The 22,500-nt window shown below is 48.9% G+C and overlaps 2 pseudogenes across 2 annotated transcripts in view; both read left to right on the top strand.

The window, feature by feature from the left end:
* The window catches only part of LOC143522148 (importin subunit alpha-1-like), a 7,443-nt pseudogene extending 1,382 nt beyond the window's left edge, over positions 1-6,061 (top strand). The window contains exons 5-11 of the transcript XR_013132932.1: positions 251-519; positions 602-696; positions 3,112-3,376; positions 3,860-4,093; positions 4,216-4,397; positions 5,321-5,470; positions 5,785-6,061. The product of XR_013132932.1 is annotated as an importin subunit alpha-1-like (transcript). The remainder of the gene's footprint in view (positions 1-250; positions 520-601; positions 697-3,111; positions 3,377-3,859; positions 4,094-4,215; positions 4,398-5,320; positions 5,471-5,784) is intronic.
* Positions 6,062-7,600: 1,539 nt separating this feature from the next.
* LOC143522147 (E3 ubiquitin-protein ligase SMURF2-like) overlaps positions 7,601-22,500 on the top strand; it is a 43,668-nt pseudogene continuing 28,768 nt past the window's right edge. The window contains exons 1-2 of the transcript XR_013132931.1: positions 7,601-7,788; positions 20,147-20,185. The product of XR_013132931.1 is annotated as an E3 ubiquitin-protein ligase SMURF2-like (transcript). The remainder of the gene's footprint in view (positions 7,789-20,146; positions 20,186-22,500) is intronic.

Below are 22,500 nucleotides of genomic sequence, written 5' to 3'. Positions count from 1 at the left end.
TTCTTGGATCAGGGACAAAAGAGAACACACTTTTTTTTATACGAGTGTAACGGGTGTATGCATTAAAAGGCATAAAAATATCTATTGTGTATCACAAAAATGTATATGGGGATTAACTGTTCCATGTGTTGTTGCTGCCAGTGATGCTCTATGGTGTGAGTGTGAGATGTTTTGATGTGTGTAAATGCACTGATTTTCCTGATAATATATTTTCCTAACATTTTTCCCCCCTGTTTTCCAACACCACCAGGAAGTTGCTGTCCCAAGAAAAGCAGCCCCCTATTGAGTTGATTGTGGAGGCGGGTCTGATCTCCCAGCTGGTGAGTTTCCTTGCTCTGTCCGAGTGCCCCCCCATCCAGTTTGAGGCTGCCTGGGCTCTCACCAACATCGCCTCGGGCACGTCGGATCAGACCCGGTCTGTGGTGGAGGCGGGCGCCATCCCTGCCTTCAACAGCCTCATCACTTCTCCTCATCCTCACGTCAGCGAGCAAGCCATCTGGGCGCTGGGGAACATCGCCGGTGAGTGTGCGATTGCCCGGCGCACGTGGGCACACGCGGGGCACACGTTTCTGCTCGAGGCTGACTCTGATGTTCTCCTAAGGTGACGGCTCCACGTACAGAGACAAGGTCATCAAGCACGGAGCCGTGGGGTCTCTGCTCACACTGCTGTCTGTCCCCAACCTCTCTGTGTTTGCTGTAAGTACCTCCTGTGGCTGGAACTTCAGGCCTGGCACATGATTGGTGCTAATGTGCGGACACAGAACGCATCATAACCTGAATAGATTTAGTATGACATTGTTCTTCTTCCTTTCTGTCTTCCTTCCAGGGGCAGTCATGGCCTGGTGGGAGGGAACCGGTCTTGTGACCGGAGGGTCGTGGGTTCGATTCTCAGACAGGCCATGACTGAGGTGCCCTTGAGCAAGGCACCTAACCCCAACTGCTCCCCGGGCTAGGGCTAGGGCTGTCCACCGCTCTGGGCACGTGTGAACCACAGCCCCCTAGTAATCACTAGTGTGTGTGTGTGTGTGCAGGGTACCCGCGGGTCCTTAAAAAGTCTTAAAATGTCTTAAATTTAGTCAGGCATGAAAATCTGTCACCTTTCGGCGAAATTCGCCGTTTTGAAGTTGAAAAGGGTGACCTACGTGAATCGTGTAGATCCGCTGAGTTTTTTGTTTGGGGGGGGGGGGGGGGGGGTCGGGAGATTATATTTTAATTATCATATTGACTTAATTAGCAAACAGAGCACTTCCGAAATTGGCTATTTCAATGACAGTGGCCAGCAGTTTCCCGCCCAGAACCTTCATAGAGGCCAAATAGCGTTTCAATCATACGAACGTTCTTCATTCAAGTTATTCATTTACTGCTAAGCGGGACGAGAAGCAGGACCTAGTGCTACACCGCGGACAAGTCAGAAGAGCGTACATTTACCAGATCGTACATTTACCACTACATTTACCAGATCGTACATTTACCAGATCGTACATTTACCAGATCGTACATTTACCAGAGCGTACATTTACCACTACATTTACCAGAGCGTACATTTACCACTACATTTACCACATCGTACATTTACCACTACATTTACCACATCGTACATTTACCACTACATTTACCACATCGTACATTTTTTATTGGGTGGATTTAATTGGGTTATTAATGGTTTCAATCGTTTTCATATTTTGCGGTAAAACAAAGTTACTGCCGTTCGCTACAGCGTTGAACACTGTCAGATCTAGCCACAAGCTCTTGTGATAAATAGGTAGATAGATAGGCCTATTAAGTTCGCGTCAACCCCATGTAGTTAACGGTGACATAAAATAAGAAACAAGATTTTTTTCTAGTGTGTCTGTGGTTGTAACTTGTGAATCTAGGGACGTGTGAGGATCACATTCGCACCAGGGCTGAAAAGGTTGAAGATGAAGTTGTAAACTCTTGTCGTTTGAGTCTACCCTGTGCTTTAGCTCATGTTAGAAAATAAAAACACGTAAACCTGTGTAAAAATTTTATGGATTTTACTATATTTTACGGAGCCCGTAAGGTGACATCATGTAAAAAATAAATAAATAACGCGTGGCCACGACGTATTAACGCGTGGGAACGAGATACTAACGTCGCCTTTCACACGCGGCAACAAAGTTTATTTTTTCACAGCAAAGCAAGCAGATCCCAGGGATGTTCGCGAACTGATTGCCCAAGGAAGGTAAACCTGGCTTTATATAAAGTAATACTTAATTATCTTATTCGCACGCGTTAGTAAGTCGTGGCCACGCGTTATTATATTTTTTACATGACGTCACCTTACGAGCTCCGTAATATTTGGCATCACCTGTCGCTGTATCCCCGTACACCAACAGCCCCCCCCCCCCCCCCCCGTCGCAGTATACCCATGACGTCACATGTCAACGCCCCGTCGCCGTATCCCCATGATGTCACATGCCCCGCCCCCCCCGGTCTTCTCACCTTTTTAACCCCTGACCCATTTTCATGCCTGTTTAGTTTTCCATATTCAAGGCCTAAAAATGTCTTAAAATGTCTGGAATTTTATGAGGGGAGGCATTAAATTATTATAAGTGTGTGTTGTTCAGTTGTTCTGGCGCGTTGTGAACTTTGCCGAATCTAGCGCTAATGCAGAAAATAACCGCTCCAGGGTCCTAGTGCTAGATTTCTAGCGTTGGAGTATACGGCCTCAACAACGTCAACAATTTTCGTTCGACAACCCCCCCCCCCCCCCCCGTCAACGATGTGGAACACACCTGCATCCCCAGTAATAGTATTATTTTTTCTTGTGAGAGGTATTAAAAAGGTCTTAAAAGTCATTGAATTTGAGATTTAAAAATGTGCAGATACCCTGGTGTGTGTTGTAACTGCACAGAATTTTTCGATTGCAGTGAAAAAAATCACAATTGACAAAACATTTTAAAATTTAATATATCCAAAAGTGACATGTGAATAGGATGATCAGTAGCTAAATAAGTAATGACAGTAATAAGCAATGACAGTAAGTAATGATTAATAATAGCTCTCTCTCTCTCTCTCCTCTCTCTCTCTCTCTCTCTCTCACCCCCCCCCCCCCCCCCTCCCCCCCCCTCCCTCCCTCCTCACGTGCAGCCCACTTACATGAGGAACGTCACGTGGACGCTGTCCAACCTTTGCCGGAACAAGAATCCAGCGCCCCCTCTGGCCGCCATGCAGGAGATGCTTCCCGCCCTGCTACGCCTCCTGCACCATGACGACAGGGAGGTGCTGGCCGACGCCTGCTGGGCCGTGTCCTACCTGACGGACGGTCCAAACGAGCGCATCGAGGTGGTGGCCCGGGCCGGCCTGATCCCCCCGCCTCACCCAGCTGCTGTCCTCGCCCGACATCACCATCCTGGTGAGCCCCCTCGCCCCAACACAGGCACGTAGAGGACTGCGGTGTTGTGCGGTACGGTGAAATTGGAAATTTATGCTGTAATCAGTATGTAAAATTGGGTAAACTGGCTTTGGTTTGAAAGGATCAGTAAGAATCACACCTCTAATCTTGACTGTTGTCAGAGGGGTACTTGATATCTGTTTAGTCAAAAATTTGCTAAAATTAGTTGAGGCTAGCTGTGTTTGACCTTCCGTAGCCGTTTAAGCATCGGAGTAGTTTGCCACCTCCGTACTAGCCACTGGAGTGTCCTCCACCTCCGTACTAGCCACTGGAGTGTCCTCCACCTCCGTACTAGCCACTGGAGTGGCCTCCACCTTCGTACTAGCCACTGGAGTGGCCTCCACCTCCGTACTAGCCACTGGAGTGTCCTCCACCTCCGTACTAGCCACTGGAGTGTCCTCCACCTCCGTACTAGCCACTGGAGTGTCCTCCACCTCTCCCCAGACTCCCACGCTGCGGGCGGTGGGCAACATCGTGACTGGCACGGACGAGCAGACGCAGGGCGTCCTGAACTCCGGCGCCCTCGCCCACTTCCCGGGTCTGCTCACGCACCCCAAGAGCAGCATCCAGAAGGAGGCGGCGTGGACGCTCTCCAACATCACGGCCGGGAAGGACTCGCAGATCCAGGAGGTGGTCGCCGCGGGCCTGGTGCCTCTGCTCATCAACGTCCTGCAGCAGGTGCGTCTGGCTGGGCCCTGGGCCTCCGCCCTGTGCCAAAACGCCCTTTCATGCTCCAGATTTACACGTTAGACTACAGCGCCACCTGTGTGACATTTGATGGTGTGTGTGTGCTTGCACAGGGAGACTATAAGACTCAAAAAGAGGCGGTGTGGGCCATCACCAACTACACCAGTGGGGGGACTGTGGAGCAGGTGGCCTACCTGGTCCAGTCCGGAGTCCTCAGCCGCTTCTCAACCTGCTGTCCACCAAGGACAGCAAGACCGTCTTGGTCGTGCTGGATGCCGTTCTGAACATCTTCATGGTATGTTCCAGCGGAGTGTTCATACCTGCCTCAACACTGCGTGCTTGATTCCTATAGGACAGCCATTTGTACGCAAGACCAGGTACTTGGTGGAGAATGAAAAAAAAAACCTGTTTATTTGAAACCCACTTATAATGGAAGCCAGCAGAAGTGTCCCAACACGCACACACGGGTTTCATTAAAGTGTTGGTGGAGATGCTGCTGTTGAAGTAGCTGTGCTGGTAACAGGTGTACTAGTGTGCTGGTAGCAGGTGTACTAGTGTGCTGGTAACAGGTGTACTGGTAACAGGTGTACTAGTGTGCTGGTAGCAGGTGTACTAGTGTACTGGTAACAGGTGTACTGGTAACAGGTGTACTAGTGTACTGGTAACAGGTGTACTAGTGTGCTGGTAGCAGGTGTACTAGTGTGCTGGTAGCAGGTGTGCTGGTAACAGGTGTACTAGTGTGCTGGTAGCAGGTGTGCTTGTAGCTGGTAACAGGTGTACTAGTGTGCTGGTAGCAGGTGTGCTTGTAGCTGGTAACAGGTGTACTAGTGTGCTGGTAGCAGGTGTACTAGTGTGCTGGTAGCAGGTGTACTAGTGTGCTGGTAACAGGTGTACTAGTGTCCTGGTAGCAGGTGTACTAGTGTGCTGGTAGCAGGTGTACTAGTGTGCTGGTAACAGGTGTACTAGTGTGCTGGTAGCAGGTGTACTAGTGTGCTGGTAGCAGGTGTACTAGTGTGCTGGTAGCAGGTGTACTAGTGTGCTGGTAACAGGTGTACTAGTGTCCTGGTAGCAGGTGTACTAGTGTGCTGGTAGCAGGTGTACTAGTGTGCTGGTAGCAGGTGTACTAGTGTGCTGGTAGCAGGTGTGCTGGTAGCAGGTGTACTCTTGTGCTGGTGTACTGGTAGCAGGTGTGCTGGTAACAGGGCTCTGAACCCACAGGCAGCAGATAAGATGGGTGAGACGGAGAAGCTGTGTCTGATGGTGGAGGAGAGCGGCGGGCTGGACAAGATCGAGGCGCTCCAGACCCACGAGAACGAGATGATCTACAAAGCAGCACTCAACCTGATCGACAAGTACTTCTCAGTGGAGGTGAGCGTCTCAGCGGGACACTAGGGGGTGCTGTTCCCTCAGTTCTCGAGTCTTCATCATTTATGGTAACCAAGGAGTACAGAGATCGAAATTAGTATCCATATTTTTTTCTAAGACTGCTGTTGTAGAATTGATGGTGGAGTTGAAATTGAAGGTGGTGGTCCTTAAGACTATGAGCTTAAATGGGTTGGATTGTCTGCCGTTTGGGATGTAGTGAAGACACACAATGTCCATGATTGCAGTGTTGTCCTGTTTATTTCAGACTGGGTAGGTGTGTTAATGTTCTCATGCTGGGTTTAATTATTTTCTAACAGGAAGGAGAGGATGAATCCATTGCTCCTGAATCAACAACTGATGGTTACGCCTTCCAAACTCCAGATAACCAAAGCACTTTCAGTTTCTGAGACACTCCACTACTGTCTTATTCATCAATGTCTATTAAATATACTTTTTATACTTGTTTAACAGTTTTTAGTTGTGTATCTAAAGATGCCGATTTAACACTTGTAAATAAAACTGTTTATTGTGAAAATATTCTGTTTTTTGAAGATTTTGAAAGTTGGGGAATAAAATCTCACATTCTATTCAGCATTTTAAGTAATAAGATGGCATTTATGTAAGCAGTCAGTTTTTATGATACTGGTGTGTAGTTCAGCGTTTAAAATAGTTCTCTGTGCGCTTTTGAATACAGTGAATGTTTTATGAACACCCCCCCCCCCCCCCCCCCCCACAAGGAATTGTTTTGCTTATTTAAATATTTTGCAAGTAATGACAAGTGCTACAACTGTTTTGTAAGGTAGTCTGGTTATGAAACAGACCCGCATATATGAAAGTTCACCGCGGATCCCGCCAGTAGTGCAGCGGCGCGGTTTGGCCAGGCGGTGTCGCTGTGCACCACGTGTGGGTCCAAAAGTCGCTAAGGGCTCCCACAACTTTACTCTTAACAAAATAAACTGTCCCAGAGCAGCGTCGGTCACTCCAAATCTCACTCTAGAGGACCGCGACCGAACTAGGAAAAGATCGTATGTCGCGCTGGATGTTTTTAAAAGGCGGCAGCGGTGCTTTCTGAAGTAGGACGGAAGTTTTTGCAAGCGAAATAGTTTGTTTTATTTGCGTTTTTATTTGGTCCGAAATGTTGGCGTGACATGGTGGCGCTAGGCTACATCCGGGGCAGTATGGCGCGTCCTCACCGCTCACTCGGCACCGAACTCGCCAACGTTAAAGCCCAACTTGAGGAAAACGGACTTTCTCTTTAAAAGAAACACATTTTTGGGGGGTAGATATTTTTTTTCCAGAAGCTAAAGATCTAAACGTCAAGCTGGAACATAAAGGGAATGTCTAATCAAGGAGCGAGGAGAAACGGTCCGGTCAAACTGCGGCTGACAGGTACTCGTCGTCCCGAGTCGGCGACCGTTAAAGCCGTTGAAACTCCACTAATGACGTCGACGCGTCTCGCGCAGCTAGCCGAACCGCTAACGGCGCCGGGCTCGCGCGACTACCCCGAACCGCTAGCGTTTACCGTCCGGCGGCGGGTCGTGACGGGTCGTGTAGCCGCCTAGCTCGGGCCGGGCTGGGCTTCCACCCGGATCCGTGAGGTAAAGTGCCACTTTGGGCGCAGTCCGGTCGAGACTAGCGCGGTGTCCCAACTTGATTCGTGACGTGTAGCCGGGCGGCTAGCGGAGCCTCTCAGCCGGGCGGGTCGGTTCAACCGCGGCGTGCTAGCTGGGTTCTTCACCGCTGGGTTGTGTTCTGGTTATCAGTGAGTGTGTTCGCCTGCTAGCTCGACTAACCCCGGACCCTCACTCTCACGGGCTCGGCTCACTTGTAGGCACGTTAAACATTAAAGAGAAAGCACCCAAAACAAAAAAACTCACTTAGACTTGGACAAATCGGGTCTGTTTCTTAGCCGAGTCACTGCGCAGATGCACATGTTTAAAGGGACGCTGCTGTTTGTGTAGTTGCTCAAATTATTAGTTTTTATCGGATTATTCCAAAACTTACGAGGCTTCATTATTCATGGGGCTTTATACCTCAGTTTTGTGGATTTTGTGTCGTTTCCGTTTGATGTTAAATATGCACAGACATATCATTAATTGCCTTCCACGAAAGGGGAGGTGGTGGAATAATAGAAATATAAAATGTAGTTTGGAGGGGGAAGAGACATTAGTGCTGTCTAATGAGAAGGGCCTGAAGACCACGCTCATCTCAGACGGGCTCCCTGCTCCTTACACAGAGATGGAATAAAACCACGAAGATGGTCACCTCATTTGAGAGAGAGAGAGAACACCAAAGGTTTACACGTACAGCTGCCACAGGATGTGAGCTCCTCAGACAGAAATAATGTTATATTCTTATTTGGTGAATCATTCGCACCTCTCTCAACTAGACGTGTAGTGGTTTGAAGCGCCACAAAATACAGTGTAAACAAATGTTGATCTTTTGTTCATTTGAGCTCATGGGCTTTTTATCGCCTTTCTCTTAATCGAAAAGCTGTTTGCTCAAAGATATGTCAAATGTTTGTATGATTTTTAAGCATGATGTAGAATTAATATTTTGAATGTGCTATGGCAGTGTATATTGTCATTGATCCGTGGTACCAGTCTCAGCATGCTTGTAGGACTATAACCTTCTGGATTTAGTTTAGTTTAGTGTGTGGTGCTGGTAGTTCTACGGAAGTGGGTCTCTGCGAGCAGGACTTGCCATTTTGTAAGAGAGTTTTAAGTCAAGGACGACCATCCCTGACTTGTAATGAACAGTGTTTAAATTTGTGTGTTAGACCAGAGCTTCATGAACTCCTTTGAAGCAAAATGTGATGCACTGATTCCTATACTCGCCCAATCCACTTGGGCAGTGTCTTCACGCGTCTTCCACCTAGAAATACGGCTGTAGGTCTCCGACACTGACCACTACCCCCGCCACTCTTGTTTCTTCAGTGAAGCTTTTCTTTCTTGTCCTGTTTTCTGAACCAGCAGTGCATGTACGCGTCTCTGTTTGAATGCTCACTCTGCTTGTCGGTTGCACGTGTCTGTGATTTCTCACTGTATCTTTTTCTATGTCTGTGCAGTCCAGCCAACGAACCAACGAAGACATTGCAATTAAAGTGCGAATGCTGAGTTTGGACGCTGCCTCTCTGCTTGCCTTCATCCGACTCGTCCTCACAAAGTAGAGTAGAGAGTAGAGATTTATTGTCATTGTACATGATACAACGAAATTCTGAAGCACTAATACATTAACTATAGTAAAATACCGGTGTGGCATTAGCTTGGGGGGGGGGTGCAATTAGGAAGGAGCATACAAGTCAAATAAGGGTTTCCCCTGTCATCATTAACATGATGCTGCAATTCCGTTTTTTTTAAAACCGCTAAAGTGGGATGACTTAGGCTTGTTATATCCTTTCTAACACCATATATTTCTAACGTCGGTATTTTCTATTTCTGTTTTATCCTTGGTCAAGAAAATCTTTAACCACCACCAACATCCCCGAAACTTGAATCAGAATAGTAGATTTCTCTATGGAGGCGTAGGACCTCCCCCTCCCCGTCTCTTTAAGTATTGCTGTGTCACGTCCCGTTTTTCCCGGCCCGGGATCAATAGTCTTTTTTTCCCCCAGTCCCGCTGCGGTGCTGAAAAGGCTCGCTGTGCCGCCTGATCCGGGTATCAATTGGACGTGTGTGCTGATTACGGCTCATTGAGGGAGCCGGCAGTGTGTGCGCTCACTGTTCGCTCCCACGCCGTGTTCACCTAACGGATCGGCAGCCACCCGGCAAAGGCACGATGTCCACGTGCTTCCTCGCTGTCTCGTGTCTGTCTTTGTCCCTCTGCGACTCTCCGATGTCCTTGTGCGTTGGCAGGAAGTCGCGTTGTCCCTTCCCTAGACACGTAGATGGCCCGATGTTTTGTTGAATTTGTGCGCGACCTCCTTTCCTGGATGACGAGGAAGTGCTGCTGCAGGAATAATGGCCCTCCTCTGTTGCACTATACCCTCCTGTAGCCATGAGGCTTTGTCTTTTGCGCACATGTGCGAATATTAGTTTTTCTTGCTGAATCAGGTTGCTGGCGTTCAGGTTTAATGCCCGCCAGCACACTAGCACACTAGCATGCCCGCCTCAGACTAGACTCCCTCTGCCGATATGTTTAGTCTGATGCTTCAGGTGACTTTGGGTTCACAATCTCACACATACACACACACCTCTCATTCAGTACTCTACAGGTGAACGCGCTTCTTCTGTCTCTCACACACGCATACACACACACACACACATCACATCTTGATATCTTCTCTTTTCCTACACCTGTTAAGAAGTTATAAATAATTCCCTGTACTTCGTTCTGTCTGTTCGCACCATGCAACCCCCTCCTTCTCCATTTCCAGCCCGTCTTGCTCGGAGTGCTAACGGCAGCTTCGATCGGATCGGTCTGTCGAAACGTGGAATGTGGTTGCACATTTAACACACGACCCTGGTCTCGGTCTCCTATTGCACACCCCTCAGCACACTCATGTGAGGACTTCATAAGCATAAGTTAACTTACACAGCCAGAGCAGTACAGCCAGTTGTTTTTTTCTTTTAAACAAAAATCCATAAATTTTCCTTTCAGACAAAAACTTAATATTTGCAATTCCGTGGCTCACATGCCTACGAGTTTAGGTAATTAGTTCATTGTGATTTAGTAAATTACATTGTTTATTAAGTATTGTAGACAATTTCTTTGCATCCTTTTTCAGTCTCGTAGCAACCTTTATAGTTTCTTTTTTTTTAAAGCTTGTCAGATTGTGGCTTGCCTGAGAATGAGGTGAAGATTGCGATTGAGGGTATCAGTCTGGTGTTTTCTTCTGTGCATTGGTCCACCCCTTACGGTTGGCTTGGCTGTTAACCACGTTTTAAAAGTCTTGCCTCCTATTGCCATGAGAGTTTGGGAAGTGGGTCAGCTGTTACCTAACCGTGTGTCTGTAATTAAAATATTGCAGTGGTGTGTCTGTAGAGTGGCTGGGAGAACTGCAGGATGGCCATTTGACAGCACTGCTCTGTGGGTCAGTGTTCATGTAGGGCACTATTATCACCACAGGCCTCCAGCGTCGGACGTTCTCACCGTGAGCTCTTGGGGTGCTGAATGAGGCAGCTCACTGCTTGAGATCCAGTTGAGTCACACTGTGGGCTGGAGAGAGTGGTCAGGGTCACGGGCTTCCCTGCCTGCCCCATCTCCCCCTCTGCACTTGACAAGCATGCAGGACCTGACCTTTGCTTGACCCCAGGTCACCTCTGCCCCGCTCGCGATTGTGACCGCCTCGCTCCGGATCTGTCCCAGACGGCAGGGCAGACGGCTACGTGTGGCTGCCTGTCGCCTCCTTGCCGACGTCTGATCGCATATCGCGCTTCCTGTCTCACCACTTCCGCTGTAAACCAGCAGAACACCACACACACACACCACAGGCACACATACTCAGCTGCTTCTTAGAAACTAGAATTAGGACCGAAAGCATTTGCACGTACGTTTAGCCTCCCGCTATCTCGTTGACCTTTTGCTGAGTGTCAGTAGAGCCGCATCTGTGCTGTGCCAGGCTCCCAGAGCTCGGGCCCGGTGTGTGTGTGTGTGTGTGTGTGTGTGTGTGTGCGCGCGCGCGCGCTCTCACACGCTTGTGTAGAGTGCGACTTAAGACTTCTCGCATTTTTTCGGCACAGGCAGTTGTGACAGAACTCTACACAAAGCTTACATAAGTGATGTTAAGGTCACACCCCCACTCTCAGTTCAGCAGTTCAGCTCCAAAATGTCTGTGACTGGACAGAATCTTTGGGAAATCAAATGTCACCCCGCCACCGTGTGTATAACTTGGTGTGTGAAGCTGAACGAGTAGGGTTCCTTTATACTCCCTGGTCATTTGGTTTAGGTTCAGTTCCAAAAGTTTAAACGAAAACAGAAAACTTGCCTGAAAGTACCAGTGTGAACCGGTACCAGAACTACGTGAACTATGAAAGTGTTCTTCCTGTCGACAGAATGCTGCTTTACACGGCCAAGATCCTTTTCTCAGTGCGGTGTAGCCGTGCAACCCTCCCGAAGGAGCTGAGCTTTATCTGCGGAGGCAGCCCGAGGCGTTTGCAGTTCCCTGAATGCCCACCTTTCTCTCAGCCGGGGAGGGTTGAGGAAGCCCTGGTCCAGACGCACGGCACCAGGGCCAGGTGCTGGCCTTTTGCCCGATGCTTTCCGTCCTCCCGCTCAGCCAGGGTGTGAGTGCGATACGCCGTTTTTCCTGCAGTGTTCAGGAATGGGACGACTGGGTGGGAGTCTGCGCGGGGACTCGCACGCCGCGTCCCTCAGTGCTGACTAATGGCCTCCCAGTCTCCCACAGACTGAAAAGCAATCACACTCCCGTCTCCTCGTGCCCAGGTGGGCCGAGCGGCGTTTGGTGTGGGCGGAAAACAACCACCCAGAGGAATTTAAAGGGAAGCGGCGGTCTCTGTACGTCCCAGGACACAGCCCCCACCATCTCTCTCTCTCTCTCCTCTCTCTCTCTCCTTACCTCTCTCTCTCTCTCTCTCTCTCTCTCTCTCTCTCTCCCTCTCCTCTTACCTCCCTCTCTCTCTCTCTCTCTCTCTCTCTCTCTCTCTCTCTCTCTCTCTCTCTCTCTCTCTCCCTCTCCTCTTACCTCCCTCTCTCTCTCTCTCTCTCTCTCTCTCTCTCTCTCTCTCTCTCCCTCTCTCCTTACCTCCCTATCTCCATGTTTGTGTTTGGCCACAACCCGCCTGCACTCAGCAGGGGTTTGGTTGTTTTAATGTGTCACGGTAATCTGAGCTTCCTCTGCTTCCTTTGCTGTGAGAAAGTTATGAGAGAGAGGGAGAGAAGGAAAAAGAGTGAGAGAGAGAGAGGCAGTTGGAGAGAGATACAAGGTAAGCAGGGCATTGAAGTAATAGTTGGTGAAGGAGGCTGACCAACGATTCAAGTATAGTGTTATTGGCTGCAGTGTTGAACTCTACATGGTGGTCTGTTTACTTCAGACTCGGGGTGTTCCAGGAACTGCACGATCATTGCATATTTGTCTTTAAGACCTAATTCTGAAGGTAAGTGTATCTGCTGGTGACCGAGTGACAATCCACTTCCTGGTCCTTTCATAGCTTCGTCCTGACACTGCGATGCTGGAATAAAGGAAGTATGCTTACACAGCATCTTGCTACAGGAGCCCTGATCTCAGGTCAGCCGTCTAGTGTTATTCAGGCCATCATTTCCAAGGGATAAAGCAGAATCCGGAGACAGAAGACCTAACGCAGCAGCGCACACTTCCCCTCTCGGAAGTGTCATGAGTTCTTGTGTCGCAGCAAAAAAATCAACACCTTCCACGCCGCACTTTGACTTTCATCCCTCTTTTAACCCCTCCCCTCCGTGGGGCATATAGCTGTCCGGCATGGAGCATTCCTGCCTGCTAACGGGCATGAGACACCTGGAAGGTAAACGCGGAGCTTCCTGTTTGCCGGGGATTTCGGTTAAGAAGCATCAGCGGTCCAGGCAGAGCAGAGACGCCATGCGAGGTGTTGGTCTGCTTCCTCTGGCTCCTCGCCGGGCCTTTAACGACCTCCCCTCATCCGGGGTGGGCCAGAGCTAAATCGCTCCTTTCATCTCTCTGGCCCTGTCGCCACGGAGTGGGTGCCAACCCGAGGAGGGGACCACGTCCGTTTCCCAGGGCCCGATGCGGCCCCTCCCCCTGCCTCGTCCTCCCCGTCTTGTCTCCCCACCCCCTCCCCTTCCTGCGTTCCTTCAGCTGATCGCAGCCCAGATGGGGGATGATTCATCGTCTCTGTATGGGCCATGATCGAAAAATCAGGCCACTCATTCGCTATCATGAAGGGCTCCCCAGCAGGATTAGACAGTGGATCCACTCAGTGGTTTAAGTTGCTGCTGTAGCAAGTGGGTTGGGTGGTTGGGGGGTGTAAGTTGAGGTCCTGCAAATGTTGGTAAACCTTGCTTTATCAGCATCAGGTATGCCATTGCATAACTCCCTCTTTCCTGTACTCTTCCTCTTTCTTTTCGTCGTTCCTTTTTTGTATTTTCTGTTTTTCTTTCTTTCTTTCTTGTTTCTCTCAGCCCTCCCGCTGTCTTTTAGAGTATCCCTGTCTTGGCTACTTTGTAATGGACCGCAATAGACAAACACGGCCCTTCACCTCCTCCGTCACCCCAATAGACAAACACGGCCCTTCACCTCCTCCGTCACTCCAATAGACAAACACGGCCCTTCACCTTCACCGTCACCCCAATAGACAAACACGGCCCTTCACCTCCTCCGTCACCCCAATAGACAAACACGGCCCTTCACCTCCACCGTCACCCCAATAGACAAACACGGCCCTTCACCTCCACCGTCACCCCAATAGACAAACACGGCCCTTCACCTCCACCGTCACCCCAATAGACAAACACGGCCCTTCACCTCCACCGTCACCCCAATAGACAAACACGGCCCTTCACCTCCACCGTCACCCCAATAGACAAACACGGCCCTTCACCTCCACCGTCACCCCAATAGACAAACACGGCCCTTCACCTCCACCGTCACACCAATAGACAAACACGGCCCGTCACCTCCACCGTCACCCCAATAGACAAACACGGCCCTTCACCTCCACCGTCACCCCAATAGACAAACACGGCCCTTCACCTCCACCGTCACCCCAATAGACAAACACGGCCCGTCACCTCCACCGTCACCCCAATAGACAAACACGGCCCGTCACCTCCACCGTCACCCCAATAGACAAACACGGCCCGTCACCTCCACCGTCACCCCAATAGACAAACACGGCCCGTCACCTCCACCGTCACCCCAATAGACAAACACGGCCCGTCACCTCCACCGTCACCCCAATAGACAAACACGGCCCTTCACCTCCACCGTCACCCCAATAGACAAACACGGCCCGTCACCTCCACCGTCACCCCAATAGACAAACACGGCCCGTCACCTCCACCGTCACCCCAATAGACAAACACGGCCCTTCACCTCCACCGTCACCCCAATAGACAAACACGGCCCTTCACCTCCACCGTCACCCCAATAGACAAACACGGCCCGTCACCTCCACCGTCACCCCAATAGACAAACACGGCCCGTCACCTCCACCGTCACCCCAATAGACAAACACGGCCCGTCACCTCCACCGTCACCCCAATAGACAAACACGGCCCGTCACCTCCACCGTCACCCCAATAGACAAACACGGCCCGTCACCTCCACCGTCACCCCAATAGACAAACACGGCCCTTCACCTCAATCCTTTCCAGCCCCGAGAACGTAGCCTGTACCCCCATACCAGAGCTCTAACCCTAACGGCCTGCAAAACGTGGCGTAATCGCCACGCACATTTTTTGTCTGACGTGTGGGTGGAAAGAGAGTGGAATGGACTGAGAGAACCTTAGGGCTCTCCACCCCTGTTTGTGTGTGTGTGTGTGTGTGTGTGTGTGTGTGTGTTGTGTGGAGGGGCTTGGGTATTGCTCCCGTGTTTGTTTTGACTCATCCTGTCCAGCGCGTTTCAATCTAGATTCACGTTTGTAAACGATGCGATGAATTCTCATTGGCTGAACAGTCGTCAGCTTCTGGTGTCCGTCCCTTATTTCAGTGTTAAGAGCTCACGTCAGAGCTACACTTTGTGTAACACGGCACTCAAAATTCAAGCGCGCTTACGCCATAACCTTTCAAAGGCCTTGATATGACACACAATACCATCTTGTGGCACGTTGTTGAGTCTACAAGATGGCGTGGCAGTGTCTGTGTAAGCAGGTTTGGCTGAGCCCTTGGTGACGCACAAGGCAACCACAAACACTGGTGAACAGAGAAAGGTAACCTGCTCTCCTGCCTTTGGGTCTTCACATCTTCAGGTGTTCCTGTTGTGCCACACAGCTCTTCACAACCGCCCGCAGCCGTGACACTGAAACACTGACACTAGTGTGTCGGGTTACAGGGGACCACTTCTGAAGTCACGTGAGACGCTACGAACTCCAAAGTTAGGATTCGCTTTTTTTTTGTGTCCCATTGACTGTAACCTTGACTTTCACGTGCCTGGTGCTGTAAACGTGTTTATAAGTGGTCCGGAGCCTCGGTGGGACAGCTTAGCTTGAGATTAACTGAAGGTTGATGGAGAGCGTTGTTCAGACTATGGGTTAACTGTGGTCTTCAGAGTGTGGAACATTGGATGGGGTAGTGCAGTCAAAACATTTTGCAAATTAAAATTGCCATTTTCAATCAGTTAGTAGTATGCAAATTAGGGCACGTTGATTGGAGGTTGCTAGTGCACACTGATTATTGGCACGTATAATCAAGCTGTTCGTTTACCGTTAAAAGCCGTATCTTCTTTCACGGGCGTCTCTGGTGCCTGATGGCTAGCGAGAGCAGTTCAGTTTTCAGGTGTGTCGGCTGCTGAAAACAGAAACCAGTGTTGGTGACTTTGTTCTCACGGGCAATTTTCTGTAATCCAGCACTCTGCTGAGGCGACCGGCGTCCTTCCGACGGTCCGCCGTGATGCCTTAACCAAGCGCCCCTGCTGCTTGACCCGTCGCCTTCGTTTACGTCCTGGTCGTTCGGGATGCCACGGAGAACGATGCCGGGAGGATGAGTGGGCGGCCACGTGACTCTGGCGAGGAGTTGTACCTCTGTTGTGACATTTGAGCCGGATTCTCATCATTGTGTTTTTCTGAAAAGCTTTTGTTTAGGTTCCCCTGAGCAGGACCAACTCGTTTCTCCAGACTCGCGTGTCTTCGGCGACGGTGATCTGTTACTCCACGGCAGCTGGGAATGGTGGAGTGGAGTAGTCATCCACTGCTCGGCATCTGATCTCTCTTAAACAGAGGCTGAATCGCCACAGATCTTTTAAATAAACTTGGATAAAAAGATTATGCATTAACTGACCGCTGTTTCATCAACAAAGATCAGCGTCATGTAAACACCACTTTAACCCTCACTGATATTCAACACTGGAACACTGGTATTCATACACAATCTGCACACCGTCATCACCTAGTGCAGGTTCACGGAAATGTTCACAACAGAGACGTGACCTCGTCCCATATAGCTGACCAGTTCTTCCTTACTGCCCCCTCTTCCACTTTCCTCTTTCTGAGCTATTTAGGTAAGTGAAATGCTTTCAAAATGTTTTTTTTTTTCCTTCTCCAGGCTGTCAGAATGAATCAAAACTGTATAGGTTCTGTAGTTTGGCAGCCAAGCAGGGATAAGTACTGTACCTACTTCATATAACATTCGGTTAGGAATAAATCCCGCCTGGGTTTTTGGGGGCGTGGCCGTCACAGTCCCGGATACGAACAGCTCCGGGAGGGAGTTGAGTTCACTGTGTCGTTTATTCTTAATCAGGTACGTGTAAAGCTCAGAACCTCCCCGGGAGCCCGCTGTGGGAGGAAGAGCGCGGACCCGGCCGGGCCAGACTGGACCCGGGACGGCACCTTGGCGAGAGTTCGCTGGAAGTCGTTTCGAAACCGCGGCAGCAGGCCGTCGGCTGACGTCAGGGTTCATACGTGTTCATCTGAGCTGCAATGTGACGGTTCACCTTTAGCCTAATTACAGGGGCAGAACGTGTGTGTGTGTGTGTGTGTGTGTAGCTACACACCACTGTTGTAGTATTTTTCAATCTTCAGCAGGACAGCTGGGTGGACACATGACACACTTCTGTTGGGATGTTCTTATCTGAGCAACATGGGATGTGCTGGTGTGTGTATAATCCCTACCTTGTCCAAATTGATAAAAGTATTAAGAACCACGTGAGGAAATTCAGTTGCATTGCTCATTTGAAATCTGATCTGGCGTGTTCAGTTTTGTCCTCACTGGAAGGTTATGGGACGTGTTCTTGCATTCTGCAGCCTTCTCTGAAACTGCAGTATGTGCTTAAATGAAGCTCCTAACCTAAGCTCTGAGACACGAGTCTCTGTCTCCCTGTCCACCAATCTAGTAGATACAGCTCTTGTGTTTCTTGTTTTACTTTAGTGACTCACTGTGTCTCAAGCATATACAAACCACTTCCCTTACCCACCGTGTGTGTGTGTGTGTGTGTGAGATTTTGTAGAGTTCTGGCTTTTTCCCAGGTCTGCTCTATATCATTTTGCTGAGACCAAACTGTTTGCTTTGATTTCCTGATTGCGGGGTTTGGGAGTTTCATTTGGCCAGCCTGATCGTGTTTGCGTCGTAATTTGTACGATTGTCTCTGTGGTGGCTTCTGTAATTTTCAGTTGATGTTCTGGACTACAGAATTTACAGACCTCCACCAAACTCCCTCCCCGCTTCCACCCCTCTCTCTCTCTCTCTCTCTCTCTCTCTCTCTCTCTCTCTCTCTCTCTCTCTCTCTCTCTCTCTCTCCTTCCCTGCCTCCGCCTCCCTCTCTCCCTTCCTCCCCGCCTCCACCTGCCTTCACCTCCACCCTGTATCATTTCACCTTCTTTTCCTTTTTAAAAAATTTTTTAGCCACTGCTGTTTCCTCCGCCCTCCGTCACACACAGCCTATTCCCAGACCCGCGCCCAGTTAATGTCTGTCCAGTGTACTGGTCCGGTGGGGACTGGTCTCAGCCACAGGCTCCACTTCCCCCACCACGGTCCGCCCTGCCAGCCGTCCCAGCCAATGGGGGTTGTTTTTGGAGGGGGGGCGTGGCATCCCGGCTGAGATGTGCAGTGGTGCCACTGGACCCCACGGTGCAGTTCTGCAGTGAGTTCAGCTGTACCACTGGCCTCACGCTGTCTCTCCGCCACAATGGGCCCGGTGGTCGCTATCTCCGGCCTGCAGCTGCACTCGCTTTTACGACCTGCCAATATCTTGTAGATTTGTGGCCTCGCTGCTCCTTTGTGGAGGGGTGTGAAGGCCCAACTCTCGTCCTCGGAGCAGGACAGGGTAATTGAAGAAAAGAATGTTCTGGCATCTTCTAGAATGCTGTAATGTTCTATGGAATGTTCTTATGTTCCTTAGAATGTTGCAAAGCAACTACTGCACAGGAAGGAAGGATAATTTTGTTGCCTGTTTTAGGTTGTTTTGTTTGCTCTGTGTGCGCGCTTGTGTGCGCGTATGTGTAAGGACACTTTGTGGGCCTTGGACAGCAAAGGGGCGAAAACCTCAAATTTCTGATATAGTAAAAACATTCAGTACTGTGTCACTGTTTCTAAAGCTGCACCCAGTTCCTGTCTCCAGTCTCCAAGATATTGTGATGGCACCTGCACGTAATTCGGAAGCATTCTGTCTTCCTTTCACGGTGAACGTCTGTGCAAAATCTGGTGCAATGCTGAATCCTAAATAGTGTCAAAGTGTGTGATCACGGACTCTGCGAGGGATCTGGAACGTTCCACCACAAATCACAGCACGCGTTTACGATGGCGCGAGAGTCCGTCGGACCCCAAGGTCGATGGCCCGGGTGAACGGTCCCTAAAGATTCACGCGTGCCCGTTTTTTTTTTTTTGTCGTGGCGCAGAGAGGCTTCAGTCTCCCCGTGGACCGGCTCTCCTCGTGCTCTGTTGCTCGCCGCCTGGCGCCCCCTGTGACCGACACGAGCAACTGCACTGCCTCCCCTCCTGGGAGCGTCTCGCTGCGTGACACTGCAGGAGGCTCCCAGGCAGTGTTGGCTTTCATTTTCCACCCCACATTGAGCCCGGGTCGCCGGGCGCGGGGTCACGCCTGCAGTTGACACCTGGCAGGGAGGTGTTTTTTATCCCCGTTTTAAAGGCTGCAGGCTCCTGGCAGACGCGCTGGGTGTCCGTTTCAGACCACGTTCCCCGCATCACGACCGAGCGCGCCGAGTAACCGATATGGCCGGGGGGAGGGGCCTGTGGTGGCGCCGTGACGACAGAGAGGCGGGGAGGTGACTCTCACGCCACACTTCTCTCAGCTGCTGGGAGGGGTCACAGGGTCACGGATCAGGAGCTATGTGGAGGTTGGACGTTAGAGTGGTAGAGGAATGGGAAGGTAATAAACATGGCGTCGTCAGAATGCTCCGGGTCATCCGGACGAGCGGAAACCTTTTGTGTTTCTCTGTGAGCGTCTGAGGGAGTTGTGTGTGTGTGTGTCTACGCCACTGTCACCTTCTGGCCTGTTCATTAGGAATCTAGACCTGCATATTTAGTGCTTTTTGACTCTTGTTAAAGGCTCTGCATGTTATAAAATAAATTGAACAATATTTCATATTGTAACATATTTGACAAGAGAACTGGAGAATTTGCCTAAATCAAACATGCACCTAGATTAATTTTTTATTAACATTCTCAAATGTTCGTCCCGTAAGCACCTTCTATAGCTATGAAAGGTGCACCCAGCTGGTTCTGAGAGCATGCTTTGGGTCAGATAGCAGGTTTGGGCTCATGAAGCTTTGGACGTACTCACATCTGAGCTGAAGGGCCGGTTTACCCGGGTCGGGACGCGACCCAGCGTTTGTTTTCAAGAATCTTTCCTGTAAATTGGCGACTGGTAGCACAGGCAGCGGTAATGCAGAAATGGACATCAAATCAGAGGACCAACAACAAACAAACAAATATGAAAGCCATCTGGAAACGATTTGCAATAACTTTTTGGGGGGGGGGGGGGGGGGGTGTCGTTTGTGCATATGAAATTTTGATATGCAGTTTCCTATGAAGTTTCAATGCATTAAAGGTTTAAATGCACCATTTTAAAACCCAGAACTGCTGTTTCATGTTGCTCTCTCTCCCTCTCTCTCTAGTTCTTTGTGCAAAGAACCTGTCCAAGAAGGACTTCTTCAGTAAGTAACTGGTTTTAAGTTCTCTTCATCCTCCATCATGTGTGCACGCGGCACCTCCAGCTCTTCTGCCCTTAATCTGCTTGGAGCCATTTGAACTTGAGCAGAGATCTGACTGTACAGCCCTCAGCAGGACGGGAACAGTGAGAGTCTGCTGCAGGATTTCAGTGAGCCATGACGGGACACTCGGGACACGGATACACCGCTTTTCAGTGAACGCACACGCGCGCGCGCGCGTGTGTGTGTGTGGCAGGCAGCCAAAAAAGTGACAGCTATACATAGGAATCAGTGCTGCAAAACGTTCTCCACAACGCAAGCAGAAGTGGTTCGATTGATAATCTGATGAGTTGTTTGATTAACTGGTTTAACCTCCGAGAGATTCAGAAGCACTTTGCTCACGCAGCTGATGGACCTCCGTACAAAACGCCTCTCTGGAACCTTTACATACTACAGTTTTACTAACACACACGGTGCATGCATAGAACAGCCACCGTCACTCAGCAGGTTTTATATGCATAAAGAACTCTAACCTGTGATATCATAACGTGAAGAACGTTCTGGCTCAACACACACACACACCCATCATGGGGAACTGAATCTGTGTGGCATGTGGGGAGAGTTCTGGCGTGCCTGTGTAATTGTAAGAATTACACTTTGGTCTATGTGTAGTCGTTTATTTACCCAGACACTCTTATCCTAACGACTGCTGCACTGTAAAAAAATTTCAAGTCTCACCAACTAAAAAAATCTTAGTGACCCGTTGCACCTAATTTTTTTAGTTGGTCTAATTTAAGCTCTGCAAATTGCAAATTTTAAGTTCTGCTGACAACTACAGAATTCAGTCTAATTAAAGAAAATAAGTTGAGCCAACAAAATGTTTTATATTAACCAAATACACCTAGTGAGTCCAACAAAATGTTTTATGTTGTTCCAGCTACAATTGTTTAGTTCAGGTAATTATTCATTACTATCCAAGTTGTCTGAACTATACATTTTATGCGTTATGAAGTAAATTCAAAATATACAGAATATAATTAAGTAATTGTGCATTTTATTTGCATGTCAAAAAGTAAACATAAAATATTACCAAACAGGCATATGAGAGCTGCTTTATAAATGTAATAAAAATTGAAACGTCGTCGAGTCAGGAGGACAAGAATGAGCCATGACACAAACGTTAGCTCAATGCTATTTATTAGCAATATGCTAACGGCAAAAACACACTGGTTCTAAGGGAGGGGGGACACTAACACGCATACAACACACATCCAGGGAAACGGGAGAACTGACCGCGGAGCTGTATGTGGTTGGAAAAAGTATCTAAAAAAGTACTTAATTAGAAATCGATTGGGCTTCAGCAAATGCTTAATTACTACGCAGATCTAGCTAGCTAGGTAGCTAACGTTAGTCCGCATGCTAACAGTTTGCCGACGTGAGGTAGTTAAATTCCAAACGGACAGTTAACGCGTAACGGTTAATTAATCGTTAATCGGTAGCTTGTCCTTGCCAACCACAACAGTATTAACACTAACATTACTAAACTCATAGCAAAGTTAAACACTGAAAAACAACTTGTTGGCTTAGCTCTAGTTTTGATAACTATACGTTTGGAAAATATGTTGAAATACGACCTAGTTCAAATTCAAACTCAACAAACACCACCAAGTTAGTTGTGTTAGCTTAGTAAAGGTCCACATTAACTTCACTCAGTGAACGTTTGAAGTCGTCTAGATAAATGGTGAAACGCTGGGTCCTCGTTTTAGTTTTGGTGCAGAAGGCGCCAAGAAAATCTTCTCTCGAGCATGCGCATTAGTTTCACCACTACCACTATTGCTCGCCCAACAGTTTTTTTTACTTTGGACTTGACATGTTGACTGAGAACCATAATGCTCATTCACTGAACACAAAATATTAAGTTGAATGGTAAAAATGCAGCAGCTGATGGCACAACTCGTTTTTTGTTTTTGGAGTAACAATTTTTATGTTTCATGCTTTGCCCACATACATTTTTATATTCACAGAACATAAGCAAACAGATTTTTTACAGTGTGAAGTCTCTGTGAAGTCTCTGCGAAGTTACTGGCCTACATCCCAAAATGTTTAGAATCTTTTGAATAGCTGATAAAATCTAGCTAAATGTAGTTAATTCATTTAATTAATAATGAATAAACTGAGAATAAATAAAGTTGTGTAGTATGGTGGTAACCTAATCAACTGTGAGAGGTAAACAACTCCTGTAATGTATCGAGGTGTCGTCATATGATGTTAATATGATAATTGTAATCGTTTCCATGGAGATGACCTTCTGTGTTTGATTG

This window comes from Brachyhypopomus gauderio, chromosome 8 (assembly GCF_052324685.1).
Source record: "Brachyhypopomus gauderio isolate BG-103 chromosome 8, BGAUD_0.2, whole genome shotgun sequence".
Taxonomy (NCBI): Eukaryota; Metazoa; Chordata; class Actinopteri; order Gymnotiformes; family Hypopomidae; genus Brachyhypopomus; species Brachyhypopomus gauderio.
This window is presented reverse-complemented; position numbering and strand designations above follow the sequence as displayed.